Source organism: Cydia strobilella, chromosome 8 (assembly GCF_947568885.1).
Source record: "Cydia strobilella chromosome 8, ilCydStro3.1, whole genome shotgun sequence".
Classification (NCBI taxonomy): Eukaryota; Metazoa; Arthropoda; class Insecta; order Lepidoptera; family Tortricidae; genus Cydia; species Cydia strobilella.
This window is the reverse complement of record NC_086048.1, coordinates 19,078,341-19,086,670: the sequence shown is the minus strand read 5'-3', so window position 1 is coordinate 19,086,670 and position 8,330 is coordinate 19,078,341.

Sequence of the window (8,330 nt, the reverse complement as noted above, 5' to 3'; positions counted from 1 at the left end):
GGTTTATGACTTAAAATCATTAAATAAAGCTAAATTTGGTATTTTTTATTAGATTCCCAAACCATTTATTTAATGATAATTAATATCGAACGAACCATTATCATGAGCGTTTTACGTTTTGTTATCTGTTAAATACGCTCCATCCAAGGTCAAATTACTTTCCCCACTAGTGGATAAAACGCGTTCTTTCCCGCTTGTATTGAAGGATAAACGACAACTTTCCGAGCTAGTGAGGGGAAAATTTTATTCCATAGCGTGACATTTTGCATGGGATTTTGAACAGCGCGCCAAGCGGGACGTTATGGAAACTCAAAATCCCATACAAAATGACACTTAACCGAAACGAGTACGTCATGTCACGCTATCGAATAAATTTTACACTAGCGGTGTCAGCATGGTTGCATTTTTATCACCTGTCACTATGTCTGTCATTTTCGCACTTACATACTTGTTAGAACGTGACAGGCATGGTGACAGGCGATAAAAATGCTACCGTGCTAAGCCCGCAGGGGTACGGATCATACCACGGTTTGACGTTTAAAAGGTGCGAGGACAAGTACTTACTTGCCGATGTCGATAAAATTAATATGATTAAGACAGTGCTGTTATGTAATTTCTAAATAGCTATTAAGTATAATCGTATTAACAATGAAATGAACTAAATGAGGTAAAAGGAGGTTGCTCTTGAAAAATGGGCTTTGGTTCGGAACTTCGGATTAGACGTTCCATATATTTGAAATTTGTAATATGAAAAACTGTAATCTCTCTTCTTCTTCTTCTTCCTGCCCTTATCCCACGTTATGTGGGGTCGGCACAACATGTTTTTCTCTTCCATTCTCCTCTATCTTTCGTCACCTCAGCACTCACTCCTTTCTTTCTCATATCCTCTTTCACACAATCCATCCATCGCTTTTTGGGTCTACCATACGCTCTCCGTCCATCAACATTCATCCCTAACATTCTTCCATTCATTGATTGATTCATTAATTCATTCATTGTAATAGATGTCATATATTAAAGAAGAAAAAAAAGTGACGAAGCCCTCCAGTGTCGAAGGCCGGATTCGGATTTTTTCATCTTTAAAAAACACAAATCAAAATATTTAATTGTTGCGAACGCAACCTCTTATTTGAAATGCAGTAGCTAAACGCAGCCGTCGGGCTCGCTTACTATGCGGAGGCTTATTTAAATGCACCAATAGGAGCGCTCCACATAACCTGTATCGCGGCCAATTAGAGGCACCTAAATTTAGACTACCATTTTAACATTCAAAATTAGCTAAATCACTTTCGCATCAGCCTCCATACTATTACCACCACTTCTACACTTTTAACCGTTTACGTCAACTGTACCTTGTAAAGTAACCAGCACCTATTGATTATAAGTTTACTTCAAATCGAAGTCTTTTTATTTTTCGTCGAGACCTGCACGGCGGCTACATTAATAAAATAATTGTATTTGTTCTCAAACTTGTTTGTAATATGATTCAAGTTTTGCAGGCTATCATCTACTTTGCTAAGAAGTTAGATTAATGCAGTCCATATAAAATAAGAGAAATACTTCTGACTACAAAGTCATTTATTTGATGCGTAAATTGTACACACATGCTAAAGGGGCTTTATTTAAGTTTCTTTTTCCTATACTTAGCTTTTTTCACCACCATGTTCCCTTAAGAGGCTTCTTAAAAGTATTCGACCATTTACGGTGTCTATATCTGTCTCGAAACACTCCAGACCCCCAAACATAACATTAGTTAAAAAAAAGCATGCATAAATCACAATGTACGTAGAAGCATCCCGAAAACGTATCAATGTGCCATCCAGTGCACTCTGCGTCTCTTAGGTCGTAACGTTACAATTTTACGACCGGTTTTATTACTGGACGCTTTCGTGCGCGATTACCCTCCGGAGTGAGTTTCGCTGTTAGATGCCCTGTAACATGTTAGTTTACCCTACCAACCCTGCTACTACTTCGCTGTACGCACGCTTCATTACCGTTTCAAAACTAAGAAGGAGGTTCAAGATGGTTGCAGAAACAGTAATGGATTCTACGCAGGTTGGGATGTTAGGGCATTACGTACAACGTCAGCAATTACAATTTTAACGCGTGTTTTATTATCACAGGCGTCTAATGTACTACTACGTACATTAATTTATCACCCTCTGTTTACGAATGCCTTGACAATTTCAATGATGTACTGCGAAACAGCGTCCATTTTAACCTGGCCCGTCTGCCGTTTGCCGTCTTTTACGTTATTAGCGTTTTAAAGGGTACGCGTTCGGTTTGAGGGGTCTGGGTTGGTTGGTTGGCGTGTACAATCGTTTGGACAGACAAGCGATGGACATATCAAAGGCTGGGCAACTGGAAATGCAGTAGTTCCGATTGTATCGGGAGACGTCTGCGTCGGGCGGGGTTGATTGCAACGTGTCTACAGTTCTGATGTCTGTTTGTCTGCGGGTGAACGGAGATGAAATTGAGTTGAGGGCTTTAAACCCGGATTCTATACACGGATTTCTGTTTTGCTCATTAGATACTGTTTTTGAGTGACGGTAAATCAGATAACTAACTGCGAACTTGTCTCAACTCTCGATAGAATTGACATGTTTTTAGTCGAGTAAAATAAAAGCTTACGTGACGGATCACTCATTTTGTTAAGAAAATTGACAGACTATTATACAGCGGCGGCAGCAATGACGCCGCGCTAGAAATGCAGCTGCTTTTGACATCCGAACGTCACCCTTACGAAACAAGTCTAAAGGGGCCTACTGACTATCAGTCCGCCGGACGATATCGGCTTGCCAGTTGTTCGGAACTTTTTCCGTTTGTTTTGTTTTTGTTGTTGTGGATAGTCAGTGGGCCCCTTAATACAACGACAGCGACCATTTATTAAAAGTCATTGTCGCATATATGGGTAATTTTAAGTTATACAATTTTATTTTTCGAATAACGATCTCTTTCAATTTACTTTTATACATTTTTCAATCCTTCCATTCAATTATCGTCATACAAAATCTATGAACAATGCTATCGGACTAGTATTATATGATCTGTGGTATCGGAATGTAAATAAAAATCCTGTGACTCTTTTTTTTTATTAAAAGTATCGAAAGAGCTAGTGATTTTCAGTGCAAATAACATAAAATTTTCCAAATTGAAAAAAAAGTTTTAGTGTACAGCTTGAAATAAAAATTTTTTTTTTTTTTCTCTTTATTTTGGCACAAACAGTCATTACAGAAAAGTGACATTGAAAAGTATTACATATAATATTGACAATACAGTGCCGAAAACGTAATAGATTATAGTTATAAATTTGTTGCAACGGACCTGAATTAACTTACCTATAAGAAGAAGATGAAATTGAATGAAGGAAGACGTCCAGTCTGACTGCTATCCCAGAACATGTCACCTTTAAATTTAAGTAAATCAATTAATTTACAGTAAAGTAGCAGCAGGGTGTCATTTATAGGGCATTAGCGTGCCAAGCACCAGGACGTTTACCTTCGTAATTTTTAGCTACCTACTTAATGTCTAATATACCCAAACGATTAGGTACCTTGCACTTATTAAAAAAACATTGGCTAATTGGGTAACCTACGCCTTTTAACAACACGATGTATCATGTCATGACATGTTTAGCGGTAGTTTATCATAAATTCTGTGACATGAATGACTCAAACATAACCGTAACGACTCTGAAAGAGCGTCAAACTGAAAAAAAAACACGTTTTCGTGACTTCGTGGTCGTTAAAAGAATTACGACCTCTACCAGTCACGAGTGACCCTGCCTACGAAGCCAATTCGAACATCGGGCACCTGACATCAAACCGATATTTTAATCATATTGGAATCATATCAGTTAGCTGTCATTCGCGCGTTCATTTCGCTCTGACTTGTCCTAAAATTCCTGATGTTATAAAACTTATAAATATCGTATTTCTTATTTAAAAAATACTTAAAATCGAATCTTAACCTAGATGGATCGAATTTTCTGTCTCGTTAGCCTGTGGCTTAAAAATTAAATCGCATCATTACTCTACTATTTAGTACCCACCGGGCTACCGCGAAAACTCGGGCAAATTAATTATTTCAAAATGAACCCTAGGTTAATCGAATTACCGTTTTCATACGCCCCTATATTATAAATTTTATCGAAATCGCTGGAGCAGTTTTTGAGAAATTATCAAAAAATATATGCAAATGTACCTATCTGAAAAAAAATGATAGATTATTTAAAATTGAAATAAATAATCCTAAATTTCCAATGCTCAGAAACTAATATTTAATTATGTTTTTTGAGAATTAAATATTTTTCTATATATTTTCTATACCTATTATATATTATATGCCCTTTAGTAATAAAAAAATAGTGGTTTTGTTAGCAGACGTCTCTGCGTAGTACAAAATAAATTTTAAGACAAAAGTACAAATTTTAGTTCTCGACCGTGATTTTATTATTATATATTTATTATACATCATTATATATCATACAATAACATACAAGAATAACCCATTGGTTTAAACTTCAGTCACTTAAGCATTTAATAACTTTTTCACGACAGCTATTCTCGCTACAAACATTTAAAATGACACAATCCATGAAATTTCCTGACATCGCCGACACCCCATATTTAAGTAAATATACCGCGTCACCATCCCTCATTACCATGTCACAGTGGACGGTAATGACACCCCGTGGGAACGATGTTGACAGTCACCGTAATGAATACAACTATGTCGTATGTTGGTCACGCGATGACGAATGATTGATTTATATAATCATACTTTATGATAAATTACTCAATTTGAGACTAATAATGGAAAGTTGGAAAAAAACCTTAAGTTTATCTGTCATTAGTATCGACGTACATATGTCTTTATATCCATAGAATAACTAAATATAAACTACAGAAGCGGAACCGATTTTGATGTAAAATAAATTTACACTTTTTTTTTAATAACCTGTAGTATCCCACTGCTGGGCAAAGGCCTCTCCCTTAGATTTCCATGACTCCCGTTGTTGAGCTGTTTCCGGCCAGTTATTAGTGAAGGTGTCTAAGTCGTCCCACCATCTCCGCCTGGGCCTGCCACGTCCGCGCTTCTTTTGCGCCATCCACTTGGTGGCTATACTAGCCCACCTATCCGGATGCATGCGGCAGACGTGACCTGCCCAGTCCCACTTCAGCCTAGCGGTCTTCTCCCCTACGTCAGCTATTTACATTTACACTTACGTAATAATATATAAAAATAATTAAAATAAATGAATGCAAAGCAAAAGTAACTTTGTAAGTCTCTTTATCTTCCTAGTACCTCTTTACGGTTAAGCGCTGATACAATGTAGATATTATGGGTCTCTATTGTTTCCCATATAGTTTTAAGTCATAATGTATTGTTTGTCCACATTTTCGTTAGTCATAATTTGGTTTTTCTTAGAAACGCGTAACTTTTCAAGATGCCATAAAACAAACCTAACCTAACCTAACCTAACCTATCTATAGGATAACCTGTGGTAAATCCTGAAAAGTTAACGGTTTCAGAATTATGACTAATGATAATAATTATGACAATCATTACATTATAACTTTCAATAACTATGTCAAACAAAGGGACCCCAGATAGTATTCCTATAATGAATAAAATAAACGGGACAATCTTACACAAATCGACCTATTCTTACAGTAATTACAGTAAACTCAATAAGGCTTTTATTGTGGGTACAAAACGACGACATAGGTACAATACCAAATCGATTAGTCCTCTCGGTTTTCCCAAAGTTAGGACAATAAGCCTAATTTTCTGATTTAACCTTTATCTAAAGAGTCTCTTTTCTATCAACCTGTGTGATATATGCCTACAGACTTTTTAACTATTGTCCACAGGAAAATCCTGCTAAGGTCAACCAGGACAATTGCAGCTATATGGGGCAGATATAAGAAGCCAGTCTAGAGCTAGATTGAGCCACTTGTGAATACCAGGCACACTTCAAAAAAGTTCACCCGTGATAGAACTACAATCACTTGTATAAGTGATTGTAGTTCAGTGATTGTAGTGAGTCTAGAACTACAATCACTTATATAAGTGATTGTAGTTCTAGACTCACTTCGTGTATTTTTAGAGTAGTTGCATTTGTCCTGGATGACCTAATACACAATTATTGCCACAGCTCACACAAAACTAAATATTCTGTTCAATAATTAGCCAACAGCTTCAACACCAAAATAAATTCCTCCAAACATCGGTAAGTAGCATCGGTGAGCAAATTGAGCCCCGACATGCAAGCCGCGCATTGTAAACTTTGCATAAATTGATTTATATCTTCCTCCCTTTATTGCTATGGCTATTTGATTTATTGTTCGGAAACACGCTCGAGGGATGACGGTCTTACATGACTTTTTGACGGGTGATGAAATGGTAATGACAACTGCATTACCGTCAATTATGGTGACTGGGGACAGAATATTTTTTGACTATGAACTTATCTAGCTTGTTGAAAAAGACTGGTTAATCTTGATTCAAAGATTGTAAAAAGTACACTACTGTCAGGCACGTTCATATAATTTGGGAAAATTTCCTTTGTTTCATGTTCTCCTCCTCCTATCCCCAGTTACCCTACTTGAAGGTACCTACTTGAAGGTACCCTACTTTTACTACTTTAAGGTTATAAAGTATGCTTAGCAGTTAACATGTATGTATAGCTATTGGAAATTATTTGTTTTCTGCAACTACTTATATTTTAGGAACTTACTTAGGTTGCCACGCAATTTTTCAACCACTTTTTAAAATTAGGAGAAAAAGTTTTACTTATCTGAAATTTTTTTGTATATGCAAGGTACCGATCTGGGTACCTCCATGTTAATTTGTGTACTTTCTGTTTTTACTTTGTCTGCGCTTCACTGCTAAATTAATGAGAAATTCAGTAAAAACAAAACTTTAATATGTATGTCCTTCCTCAACTCAAATTATATCCAAACCAATTAAAAAAAAATATCGGTTCGGCGATATTAGCGTGAAGATGTACCACATACTTAGACAGAGTCTTTCGCATTTATAATATTAGTAAGGATTGAATCTTCTAGGTATTATTTATATTTTTTTATTTGACAGATGGTAGATTTCTCAAATTTATTATAAATTACTGCTTCATTGTTAGCTTTACTTACAGCACATTAACCTTTAGTAAATACTTCATTGTTTAACTCATTCCTTTCGTGTCGTGCGTGTTTCCTTCCAACGACTTACTTAGTCACGTATTAAATAAACTTACGCTATAAAATAAATACGTTAACGCTAAATTACCGCTTCCCAGCGTGAAAGTCTTGAACTTAAGCTTTTTTGTTTTCGAGAAGCAATGGTGACGACAAAATAATTCAAACCCAGCGACGTTAATCAAATGTTTGATTGAAGTCACGAATTCAAACAAAAATACAAACAAAACCTTTCAATATGCCGATGTACGACAAATCGAATTTTCAAAACTAGAACGTCTTAAGATAAAAACGTCGTCAATCGAACTTACATCTTAGTATTAATGGGAAAGTGTTCAAAATTGGGGTTTTGATAACTTTGTTTAGTTGCACGTCAATATAAACAAGTGAACTACGCGTCGCTGAGCACGCATTCAAATGAAGGCATTCAGTTAAAATATTTATCGACATGAGAAGCTTATTGAATATTTTTACTACGATTTATGCCCAATTAGCAGCCGGAGCGTGAATTGAATTGTTTGTGCCAGAAAATATGAAATTACACAATATTTACGGTAATGTTCGACCATTTAAAGCGGTCTGGTGCGCCGCAGGGGACCGGTACCCGAGCGCCGAAGGGTTAAATATACCAACTTACTTTTATCGCCACCAAAATGTGGAACTAATACAACTACGACCAAACTACGCGTCGTTTTTAACGCGAACATTTTCGGAGCTGTACTGAAAGTTTGTTTTTTAGTTTATATGACGTTTTGATTTGAATTTACGAACCAACTGACAAGGTGGGCCTGAGATTATAAAAATATTTTAGCGTTAATACGGTCGTTTGCTCACAAATCTGAATTTATCTAAGCCCACCGGTTAAGTTGATTCGTATTTAATGGCTTTTCAAGATGGCGGTGACATCAAATATGTTCATAAGGCAAAAGGATGCTCCCTTCGTGTTACTTTTTCAAGCCGTCTTACTAATATTTCTGAACACGTTTCCCGCAAAAATGTTAAAAAGAATAGAGTCCACATTCCGTTTCAGTCTACAAAATTAACATCACTAAAGTGTGATATTATATTGATTCCTTGTTTTCTGTCACTTGGTTATGATTTGAACAAAATGAAATATTAGAGTTTTAA